Source organism: Talpa occidentalis, unplaced genomic scaffold (genome assembly GCF_014898055.3).
Source record: "Talpa occidentalis isolate TD23 unplaced genomic scaffold, MPIMG_talOcc4v2.1 talOcc4.4, whole genome shotgun sequence".
In the NCBI taxonomy this organism is placed as follows: domain Eukaryota; kingdom Metazoa; phylum Chordata; class Mammalia; order Eulipotyphla; family Talpidae; genus Talpa; species Talpa occidentalis.
In genome coordinates, this window is record NW_023604295.1 from 17833377 (window position 1) to 17846250 (window position 12874).

Below are 12874 nucleotides of genomic sequence, written 5' to 3' on the forward strand. Positions count from 1 at the left end.
CTTTTGTGGAATTTTCCTTAAATCTCAACAACTAATCATTTCTTCTTGAACCGCCAAATGTAATGTTGACATATTCTTTCCTGATATGTTACATTATGATTTGATAATCATTTTCAGTTTTTCTTTCTTTCTAATAAGAACATACTATTCTATGAGGAATGGATTCTAACTTCATTTTGTATTTCCCATACATCTAGCATTGGGTCTTGTTTTTTGTAGATTGTGTATAGATAGATGAATAGAAGGATGGATACAAAGATTTAAGGGCTAAGAGTCTCCTGTTTGTAATCGTTTGTAACTCCACTTGCTTATGGGGTATTACAAAATAACCAATTTAGCAATCAAAGACTGTTCATAATAATGAAGTAATTACCAGACACTGTGGTAATCTTTCCATATTTGTTAAGGCTGAGAAAGGTGATACCCAAATTCTTCATTAATATTTGTGTTTAGAAGATCTAGGTTTAGATCACTCTTGTAGAAGAAGCAAGCAAAAATACTAAGAAAGTAGAAGTTTCTTCCCCTCTTTTGTTTGAAGGAAATTCTCTTAAATATAGAAGACAATAGAGTAGGTTAATTTTTTTAAACATTCAGTACCAAGTTCCCAAAAAATCTAAAAAGAACTTTTTTCACACTAGTTAAGTACAGAACTATTTTTATGTCACTTGAGTTGAATAGCCAAAAAAATTGAAGCAGTTTAATGCTGACCCACCTATAAATACGGGCTGTTCCTCATCGACTGTAGAAAATTTAAACCTACTTTTTATGTGCAAGAATATAAGAATATAAGTATAAAAATATAAGTATAAGAATACAAGGACTTTTCAGAGGATTCTAGGCTTGATACCTGCTTGACTGAAGTTTAAAACCATGCTTTAAGGCCTCCCCGGTGGCGCAGTGGTTGAGCGCTGGGTTGCAAAGCTGCCCACAGCCTCTGCAGCGCCGGTTCGATCCTCGGATGCTCCCTGGCCACAGGGCGAGGGTCCCACATGGCGAGCAGACCTCTCCTGCTGCCCGCTGCTCCCTTCAGCAGTGTACTTCGGTCCTTCTGCCTGCTCTGTTCCCTGCTCTGACTCTGGTGAATTTTCTCACCCTCCTGCGCTTCTGACTGTACCCAGTGCTTGTATCAATCAATCAATCAATCAATCAATCTTAAAAAAATAAATAAAACCATGCTTTAATTGATGTTATGTATTACCAGATAATAAAAGGTTAATCTGGATATCTATACTTTTAAATCAGAGAACATTTTATAAAAATTTCATAAAAATAAATAATAGTTGCTGCTACCACAATATTTTAAACTATTAATGCATTGTAGTTAAAATATATTCAGACTTATTGGTGAGTTTTTCTTATATAAAATTTTAAAAATCAATATTTCCACATTTAGAATAAAGAAGAATATGGTTTTGCAGATAAAAGAAGTGATAGTACAACACTCAAATAATCCTCTGATGATCATGAAAATCCCAAATAAGTCTCAAGAAGAAATAAGAAAAGCTTAGAGTAGTAACCCAAGATTTGTGAGATGAAATTGATTTCCATTCAAATCAGGTCTTTTACTCTTCTTGAAAATGTCAAGATGTCAGCCTTGGCCATTACGAGTCTGTGATTTATAGTTGAGACAAAGCGATAGTACCAGCTGACTGTCTGGAGCCATGGTTCAGTGTCTGGAAAGGCTGCCGATGACAGTCATAGCTCTTTTAAACCAATCAGCAAGTCTTAACTAAAACCCTCATCTTTTTTCATCCATCTTGATAAAGAAATGATAAAACACAATCTGGAAGATTTACTTTGTGGGAAATAAGCATTGTGGGAGAAAGTAGGTATCATACTTCCACAGAATACATAACAAACATTATTTATGACAATCTATATTTCAGACATTTAGAAACACACATGCATAATAGGAGCATAAACAGATGTTCCAAATATGACAACTGATTTTAATATACTGGAATCCACAGCATAATTTTGTAATTTGATTAATTAGGAAGAAGAATAGCGAATGTTAAAATCAATTTTCAAACTCTCTAAATTATATTTACAGCACTGCTCATCTGCATAAGAAAACCCAAAATATTTTGCATTAGAACCATTATTCAAAGAAAATTAATCTTTTTCTTGTTGAGGAAGATCCTCACATAGTAGTTCTTGATTGCAAAATTTTTAAAACCACTCAGGTTATACCAAGATAATCAGGAGAGTTCAAAAGGAGAAAGATTTAACATCCTAATCATATACATATATATATGTATACATAGACATATAACTCAGAGCATATAGGTAAGTTATCACATCTACAACTAGAAAATAGTATACACACGTATATGTATATACATGCATATATAGGCTACACTTATATACATGTAAATATGTATATATAAATAACTGATAATTATAGGTTCTGTATTTTCATATGTATATACAGGTATACATAAATGTAAACATATATATTAGAAGAAAATAAATAAATCCATAAACCAAAAGATTTTTAAGAATCAGCAGCATTATAAATAAGTAATGTAGGGCCTCCCCGGTGGCCCAGCGGTTGAGTGCTGGGTTGCGAAGCTGCCCGCAGCCTCTGCAGCACTGGTTCGATTCCTGGCCACCGGGCTGGGGTCCTACATGGTGCGCAGACCTCTCCTGCCACCCACTGCTCCCCTCAGCAGTGTACTTCGTCAGTCTGCCTGCTCTGCTCTGCTCTCCGCTCTGCCTCTGGTGAATTCTCTCACCCTCCCGTGCTTCTGACTGTACCCAGTGCTTGTATAAATAAATAAATCTTTTAAAATAAATAAATAAGTAATGTAATACATAGCATGGCAGTTATAGTTAGTAATACAATACTGCATATTTAAAAGTGCCAATAAAGTAAATTTTAAAAATTCTTATCAGAAGAAAAAAAATTGTAACAGTATGTGGTGGTATGTGGATATTAACAGTATGTGGATATTAACTAGACATATTGTGGTGATTATTCTGCCTTATATATACATGTTGAGACATCATGTTGTACACCTGAAACTAATACAATGTTTTGTGTCAATTATACTTACAAGAAAATAAAAAAATATCAGGGAGCAACATAAAGCTCCTAACACTGGAGGTAAAAATGGAAAGGATATAAAACTGGATGATACAGAATGGCCTTGAACATATTGTAGATGAAGATAGACATTGAACTACAGAATAAAATCATCATCCCTTCTTTATCAAACTCCTATTTGTAATAATCCAAAACCAATTTTAAAATATCAAATTCCTAAATTAGTCCAAATGCTAACTTTCCTGATGTCTACCATAGAAAATGCTAATAAAATGTAATTACTCTCCATGATACTCGAGTGATTTACTGTCTACAGTACATTTGGGCTGAAAAACTTCATATTATCTGTATCTTGGTAGGCACCACTAAGATTACCAAGATGACGAACATAATTCACAGATAGCATTAAAATATCATTATGCTAAGCAATTTAGAAATTTGTAGATATGTTGTGAGCCCTGTTAACTCTCATTTGGACAGAGAAGTGCCTCCAAAAAGAGCCAGTTAGAGCCTTTCTGAGAACTGAAATTGATGTAGGGTACAGAGAAACTTTCATTATCCTTCTCTAGGAGAGCTTCATGAGGCATGTCTGGAGTTGCCAATGGTTATCACATAGACTCCACCTGACAATGACGTCACAGGGAGAAAAAGAGAGGGAAATGATCAGAGATAGAAAGGCAGAGGTAGAGAGGACCAAGAGGAGAGGTTGAAGAGAAGTAGGAGGAGGAGATGATATTCATGAACTTACTTAGAATCTGATTAATGCAGTGATTTAGACTTTTTATTAAAAAGGGCTTTTTTCCCCTATGCCATCGACTCAAGAAGTCCCCTATACAAGAGAAAAATACTCAACTATCCAATGACACAATAATTTTTTTGACTAAAAATACTTTAACACATTTTTATCAACATATTCATTTTATAAATCAATTCTAAGTTAGGAAAGTTAAGAGGAGAGAGGTTCAGTGTCATAAAATAACTGGAGATAGATATGATGGTAGAATTCAGGCCTTTTACCTCTACTCCAGCACTGTGGTTCAATGGTGGCAAAAAGTCTAAAAATCCAACTTTATTTTGCATATTGTAACTTCCAGAGATAGTTAATTAAAATGTCTGGTCCTTTACCAAATTAATTACTACTTCAGGAAACTGCATGTTCAATATCATTATATTCAAATTAGCCTTTTTTGAGGAAATTAAAGGATGGTTTATTTTAGAGAGAATGAAATCATATATGAATACAGCATTTTGGTCCAATTATTCTGGAATTACTATTCTTATTATCCTATTTTTAAGGTCTAGGTATGACTTATAATCACTAGAACATTGTATACTGTAGGGCATACTATGAAGAAAGTCTAGGATATGCAAAATCCTAAAAAATACTCTACATTTTGCTCAAAACAACTCAAAGTATATAGGGAGGTTATCATATCTACAACTAGAAAGTAGGGCAAAGCTCATAGAATGCACATTTATAAAGTAGAAAAAATAATAAAGACATTTATGAAATGCTAAGATACACACAGAGGACAAAATATGTCTGAAAGTGAAAGACAGCTTTTATAGACTGTGGCTATTTGAAAGTAGAATTTTTCTTTTTCTTTCTTATAGTAGGCACTTATGAAACATTTAATGAATACACTCAGAGTAAATTATTGTTGAGCTCTAGCAGCTGAAAGGATTTCCAAATGGTGTCTGCCACTCACTATTTAGGAAAGTGTGCACCAGTGAATTCTGATGATGAAAAATTCCATTTAGCAAAGTCAAAGACTAAGATCCAAGCAGGAAGCACGATAATAGTTACTGAGTACTTTTGAGCTGTTAGGCACAGGCTAAGGAATTTACTTGAGTTATTTCATTGATTAATCATTTAAATCTACTGAAGTCCTTAATGTTAAAATGTCAACAAGTGAAAATCAGTTTTTTGTTAAATATTCACACACACCTATATCTCTCTATTGAGGATAATACTATAGTTTATCTTTAAGTACCAAATATCCCTATGTAATTAGTACTAATGTGCATATTTCCAATATTTTGTTTTAAAATGAATCAAATTTTGTAAAATGATCAAGAGGACCCATGAATTGGCACAGTTTTAATTCATTTTTTTAATGATGAATATGAGCTTGTAAGTGAATGGATGGAATAATGAATCAACAGCTTATTTTGAGTTGATAAGTTATATTTATGAATTGGTGAATTCATGTGGGCTTCATTCTCAAGCAGAATCTTTCCACAGTGGAAACAAGGATGTGCCACTAGTAGGTCCAAATTTCCATACTCTTTACAACTTGTAATCCCTGAGACAAAGAATGACACTCTTTTCTCCAATACTTAGTTAATTCTAAAATTAGAAGACATTAGGAAAAAGCCTGCTGGAAATTTTATCCCTGAATCAAGGTTCTGCTACCTTAAATGAACATTATGAACAGTCTTTACATCAACAATAGGGTTAAATAGATGTGGGCACTCCTCATAGATACATCTCCATAAAGGGTGAAGAGGATTTTCTCAATATGAGAAAAGGTAGGGATCACACTTTTTTTTGTCTCTCAAATTTAACATCACATAAATCCTATTATTTATCAGCAATGTGCTCTTTTGGAATTACTTCACTGCATTCATTTAATAATTTTTATTGAGATAACATTGCACTAGAACACTAGATAAGTTTCAGGTGTACAGCACTAAAATCAACATCAGTATACACTATATTAAATTTACCACCAGAAGTCCAGTTATATTCTTTACCCTACAATTAACCCATTTACCTGAAATATCCATTTCCTCCACCCTTCCTTCTGATAGCCACTAATTTGGTCTTATATACTAATTTTTTTTTTAGTTCATTCATTTGCTTGGTTTCTGTATTATAAATCACAGAATTGAATGCAAAGAAATAAATTAGAAAAGATAAGTTATCTTCCTTAGAGAAGACTACTCTCTCTTAGAGAGACTACTCCTGTCATGATATACCTAACTGATTAAAAAAAATATAGAATCGCTTTGTCCTGTGTGTATATTTGGGTGATTTTAGTCAGTGTACTAGGTGGCCCTCACTAGAACATACCCTGTTTAAAAAAAAAGTGCATTTAAAAAAAATGTTAAGATACAATTCCTTTGAGATCTTGTTAATCATTTTTCCTCTCTAATTGAAAAAGTCACCACAGAAATTTGAATACGAATTTCATTATTCTAGAAAGAGCCTTAAAAGTTGACATGTCTTTGAACAATTGTTTCAGAAATCCTTTTTTAAGTACATTTTCATTTTCTGGCATGGCTTGAATTGAATTCTAAACTTTCTGCTGCTTGTCCTCTAAGCCCCTCTGGTGAATTTAAATCGGCTTCCCTATATATTTAGTACATTCAAGAATTCTTTGTCACAGTGCCTTCTCTGCTTTGTTATTAGAAGGCTGCTTCGGAAGTCCAGCAGCCAGTTTGTTTTCTGCCATTAATAAAGAGTCTACTTCTCCCCCCGACCCCATTTCTTTGAAGAAGTTGAAAAGGCTCCATGTTGGGTGGAGGGGGGCCAGGAAGACAGACAGAAGTGAAGGGAACCCACTGTGGGGTAATCCCCCAACAAAAAATGTTGTCTAATGTAGAAACCTCCCCAAGGTTTACAAATGCACAGACTGGGTTTTAAAATGATGTGGAAGGCAGTAATAACTTAGCCAAAGTCTGGTTCCTCCCTCCTTACAAAGAATAGGAAGTCTACTATGAGAAAGACATTGAATTTTTAATTCTACAAGACCAAATGCTTTTTGTTTGCTAGTGTTTCAAAACCATTCAAATCTCTTACCAAAGACGTTTGGAAATTGGAAACACAGAAATGAGAATGTAAATCTATAATTTCTCACAATTCACTTATATATCTAGAAAAATACAAATTAGCATTTCAAGAAAAACCTACCAATTTGGTTGTGTAAAATAATGATGTTTACTCAGAGCCTAGGGGGAGCTAGTTCAAAGGCAAGGAAAGATGATTTCACAGAATAGTCACTTACTGTTCATAAATGGTCAGACACCTACCTACAGAGAAGAGAAACTTTTCAGAAAGGATGAATGGATAAATCCATCTACAATAAACTCCACTACCTGAAAAACCTTGAAATTTAAAAATGAAATCTAGGAATCATTATTCTAATTTAGCTGAAGTAACCAATGCACCACGATCATTTTCACATTTTGTTTTTCTTGTTTAGGAATTAATTTTAAAGTAACAAACTCAAAATCATATCACTCATAGCAATAATAATAAAATAATAAAAAATAATTTCACATATAAGAAGCACTCACTTTGAAATTCTCCATAAAATGTTTGCATTTAGCTGACTGGTTATATAAAATGAAACTAATCTTAAATTCACTTAAGCTCAGTTACCTTCAAGTTCAGCTTCTTGTTAACTTACACAGGTAAAACATTTCACACAAATTAATAATATTGACTAGTAATGTACTCCATCTGCTAATGCACCATTTAATATGGAGAGATTGAAAAACATGGAAAAAGCAACATTCAATGAAATTTACGCTAGTTCATGGAAAAAATAGTATGGATGATTTAGGATGATGTTTCACTTTTATGCTGTTTTAACTAAGTCTTTTTTAAATGAAAATCTATCTAGAAAAATATACATTAATGTCTCAGTGTGTGTGTGTGTGTATATATATATATATATATATATATATATTTTCACGGGTAGACCAGAAAACTAAATATGGAAATGGCATATAGATAATAGCAGCATCTATGTTTCTGCATATAAATAAAATATTTGCAGAGCTACACCAAAAGCATTTTCAAATGCTTACAAATGCCAGGGATTTTTGAAAACTTCTCTATATGAACTCTGTTTTCCTTTTCCAAATACAGTCACTAGGGGATCAGTGGGATTTGAGTGCTAAGTTAAATGTCTAGTAAGAAACTAGACAAAAGAATCCAAGTCATCAAAATGATGCCTGCATTTGATGCCTCCCGAAATGTAGGCTGCACTGCATGTGTGAATGGCAAGAAAATTTGGGCATTAGCTAACCCTTTATGTACTGCTTTTCTCAAAACTCATCTGAACATGACAGCTTGCAAAACCATTTAAATATTTATCAGATGAATGAGACCAAGTGTAGGCATGTGTATCAGCATGCCCATTTGAAGAAGAATTTAAGGCAGAATACACCTTTTCTAATTTCATTAGTAATTAACTTTACTATAATACCCTAGAGAAATGTCCTTCTCTTCTGGATATTTTTAACATAGCCTAATGCTTAAATTACTTGAGAATAGCTCTACATCTCTTCTCCACCATCACTGGAATACTGAAGTGTTAAGGACTTTTATACGGAGAAAGATATTGATCCCATGAACCCTGAAATGAAATATAATCATATTTCTACTTGGCAAAATTCCAAAAGTGGCTCCTTGATGGGTACTAAAAGGTTTTAAAAAATGTCATTTTGGAAAATTGATCTTTTCCTTACAGAGATTAAAAGTTAAAAGCATGTATAATCACAATATTAACAGAGCAATACAAAAGAGACAAAAGGAAACTAATACTTCATTGGTCTTTGAAAGATATTTAAGGTGATTATGATAATACAAAAAGAGAACTTGAAGTTCACAGTAAATTAGAAAATAATGTGTGAAAGGAAAAGAAAGCTGGGTTAGTATAGTTATGTAAAATAGTGATTTTCTATTTCAAAATTAAAATGTAAAAATAAGCTGGTATCAGAGAGGAGGTGATTCCTCATTTCCACCGCATTGAGCAAGCTCACATCCCAGCAGACAGCTTTTAATGTATGCGTCTGGCTCAGGCTGGACTCCCAACCAGGAAGTCATCGAATTCTTAATATCACTGCTTTTTTGGTATGCAACACACATCATTTTCTTGTTCTTTGTTGTAGATTTCTGCTTTTATTTTAAGCTTAGTATGATCTAATTTTTCAAATCATATTAGACAGTCCCAAAACAGTATTAGCCTGTGACAAGTAAATGCAGAAAAGTGGCAACCATCTCTCCATATGCAGCATAAAGTAGTTTATATAAACAAAGTCACCCACACATATCTCTACTCACCTTTATGGAGTAAGTAAATGAAAATCTTTATCAGTGATGTGTTCAGAAAAATCAGCTCACATAATGGAAGATTACATGGAGAGGATTCAAACAGTGCAGATGATTGATTAAAAAATAATTTCATATATGTTTATGGGAAAAATAAACATCACTGCATTCTCCATTAGCTTTAGGACCTCTCTTCTATGAAATAGAAGTTAATATGTAGTATGTTTCATAAGTACAACAGCCTAGAAGGAAAATCTTGCATTTGAAACAATAGCTTATATCTAACATCAGTACAGCTTGTAAACATTTATCTTCTACATTATTTTGGTGCTAAAATGATGGAACATTTTATTCGTACTATTCATGTTCATGTCAAAACAGGTGTCCGGAAACATATACCTATGTGTTACTGTTTTATATAAGAAATAGTTTGTGTAAACATTGCTATTAAATATAATCACGTTTCTGTGTACTTCTAGATACACAGAGTTATTTGTACCAAGAAGCTTATGCTTTTTAAATTGCTTAATTACAATTAGAATGAGGTTAACAGAAATAAAAGATACATACTGCCAAAATTCTTTACTGTTTACATTACCTCCTTTCAGTTGGAGTTTTAAAACATATGCTTATACACACATGCATACACACATAAAATTTCAGAGATTCTAGATAAATGAAATACATGATACAAAGGTTTGCACAGATACCATGTGGATTCATGCTTAAATAAATTCTATGTGCCTTGCATAGAGGAAAATGTTTATGATATTGTAATGCCCTTTTTTTTTAGTAAGTGTAACTCAACGGTTATTGGCATTCTGTGATATTTCAAATCAAAAGTAATTATTACAAATCCAATAAAAAGGAGAACAAAGACTCCATACTGTATCCTAAAATACAGCCATATATTTATTTTAGCATATAAAGTCATAGAGTTTAATGAATGAAATCATTTTGTTTCTTCTATTATGGGAAGTCTCTCATCTCCATTTTGAATCTTAATATTTGCAACATTACTGTAAAATGTTTACATAGGTTTAATATACTAACTCCATTCAAAAAAACACATGCTTGATGTGGCAATGGCTAATAATATTCAAATATGTCACAACAATTAGAGTTGAATTAGGTATCTCTTACAAAATTATAATTCTTACAAAACTAACACTATTCAGTTCAGAGTCAGTTGGCAGATAAACTAGAGCAGTCTTCATAGGTGATGTTTACTGATTCATCTCACATAGGTGCATGGGATATACAAAGTAAAATGTGACAACTGAAAAGTACCATATTTTTGCTAATTATTGATAGCTCACCCTTGAACTCTTATAACAAGAAACTGTCTTAAGATAATAAGACACATAAAGTATTTTGTCTGGTTCAAAGTCTAAGGAAAACTCTGGCAATAAATCCGAGGTATAAAACAGCATTCTAAAATCAATAGCAAAATTAAATAGGATCAGTAAAGAGGATTGCAAATCATTTTACTTCTAGGCCTCAAACATGATTACAGCTATATATTACATATTCTGAGTCACAGTTACGTGGAGACATATAGGATTTATTTATGCTGCTAATGTTTCTGTTTCTATGCATATGAAAGAAGTGATAAATAACCACTCTCCTATTAACTAAGGAGGTATTCTCTCAGACTAGTTACCTTAATATACACCAAAAGAAGCATTTTTAAAACATTTGTATTTGAATTTTGCTTCTTATACAGATAACTTATACTGCTTTTATATGGTCATTAGAATATAATACAAATGCTATTTCAGTGCAGCTCTGTAACCATTTTAAAGTACAGTTTTTGAAAATAGTATTTTGGGTGTGGGTCATGGTGAAAACATTGCTGATTATAAAGAAGAGCATTGTTCTTTTCTCCTAGGCAGAATCTATGTATGTTCTTTTGTTCTGGTGGCAACTGCAGACAATCAATAAGGTCCAAAGGTGCTGGTTCCCCTCCGCCTAGGTCCCAAGAGCCTGACTTGTGATGTTACTAAAATACCTCACAAGTTAGGGTCTCAGGGACTAGGAAAAGTCTGGTTTGATGCAGTAGAATTCTTCTTCCAGTAATAAGGCTAGCTTAGAAATTATAGTTGGGTTCAGTTAAACTTTTTCCTCTAAATACTAATTAAAGTACATACTTAGAAATATATATGATGTATAAAAGTTAGACTGAGCTGAATATTCACAATGATCATTTATAGACTAACCCAGACCTTATAATAATGAAAATGAGAAGCATTGCAGACAATGAACAGTTAAGAGGCATTCCGTTCGATTCAAAGAGACTAAAAATGGATTAAAATCTGTTTTTAGCAGATTTGTGCAGCGACACCACAGCCTCTATTACATTAAAGAATTATATGCCAGTTGATGGGACCCTAACTGAAATTTTACTTCCCATTACACTTCTATACAGCAAAACTGTTAAGGTGGGCCCAGGACATACAACACCTTAAATCTGCTTTAAATATATACTGTTGCAGTTAAGTCTAAAACAAAAACTTTTTTGCATGTCATAATTTAATACCTCTGAAGCGTGCTTTATCTCTTTGAATCTCCCAACTATTCAGACAGCAAATATTTCACATGCAGACTCTAGCAATTTGAGCAATGCCACTTAATAAACATGTTACTTAAAATGCTGGCAACATCAAAAGAAATTTAAAAAAAATTCTCTTTCTTAAATAACTGCATTATAAAGCTCAATACTTTTGAAAATACAAAATCCCAATACTGTATATTCACTGAAATTCCTCCGATCTTTTAGCCTTGTTTGTGGTTCGAGAACAGAATTTGTACTTTAGAAATCATCCAACGCTTAGTAGCATAGAACGCAGGGCAAAACAATCAGACCAGCCATAACATAAAAGTCCTGGTCACAGAAGTGGAATCTGGTTCTTCTGAAGTGGTTGATCTTAAAAGGGAAAAGAGGAGGGAGAAAAAAAAAACAAAACGGAAAGAATTAGAATGTTTTCCTGTAGAACAGGTGAATCATCCATTTCCAAGTAAGCTGCAAGGAAAGCTATGCTGAACAAAATATTGGCTAACTGGCCCCCTCCTCCACCCTAGTACCACACCCCTTTCCAACCACCACCCCCTACCCCCTGTGCACATCTTTACTTTGCCTTGTAAGACTTTAAATATATTCTGCTCCATGATGTAATGCATCATTATATAAGATCTCTTTCTGTTTATCATTTGATTTTCCATATTGAATCAGTTATGGCTTAAAATAGTAAATAGTTAAAAAAAAAATAAAACAAAAAAAGCAGCACTCACAAAAAAAAAAAAAGAACACCAAAAAATAAAAACAGATCTTAGATATAAGTCCATGCTTTTCCTTAAAACTGAATATGGCTTTACAATTTTTGACCATAGCATTCAACCAATTATTAGAATGAAAAATCTCACCCCTCCATAAATATGACATTAACATAATTATACCACCCCCATCACGGAGACCCATCCTCCTTAGGGAATACATCTGATGCTCCAAAGATGGAAATCAGTCAGATTTTAGTTGCTCTCCAACGTACCTTTGCTTCTCACTGACTGACTGGCTTTTACCCTCCACGCACTCACACGCCACCCCCTCCCCTCGGCTAGACACGGATGCCCGAGCGAGTACGCGCGCGCACACAGGCATACAGACACCGGCGAGAGGCGAGGCAAAGCATCTGATGCTGACTCAGAGCGCTTCTGTGTGCAGGGGGTGGCAGCGGCTGGTATTTTCACTGCGCTCATCATTA

General features: G+C 33.5%; 1 long non-coding RNA gene across 9 annotated transcripts in view; it reads right to left on the bottom strand.

The window, feature by feature from the left end:
- Positions 1-1284: 1284 nt before the first annotated feature.
- LOC119257267 (uncharacterized) overlaps positions 1285-12874 on the bottom strand; it is a 422247-nt gene continuing 410657 nt past the window's right edge. For all 9 annotated transcript variants that reach the window (XR_008553798.1, XR_008553802.1, XR_008553795.1 and 6 more), the window contains one exon: positions 1285-12039. This is a non-coding gene — a long non-coding RNA (uncharacterized LOC119257267). The remainder of the gene's footprint in view (positions 12040-12874) is intronic.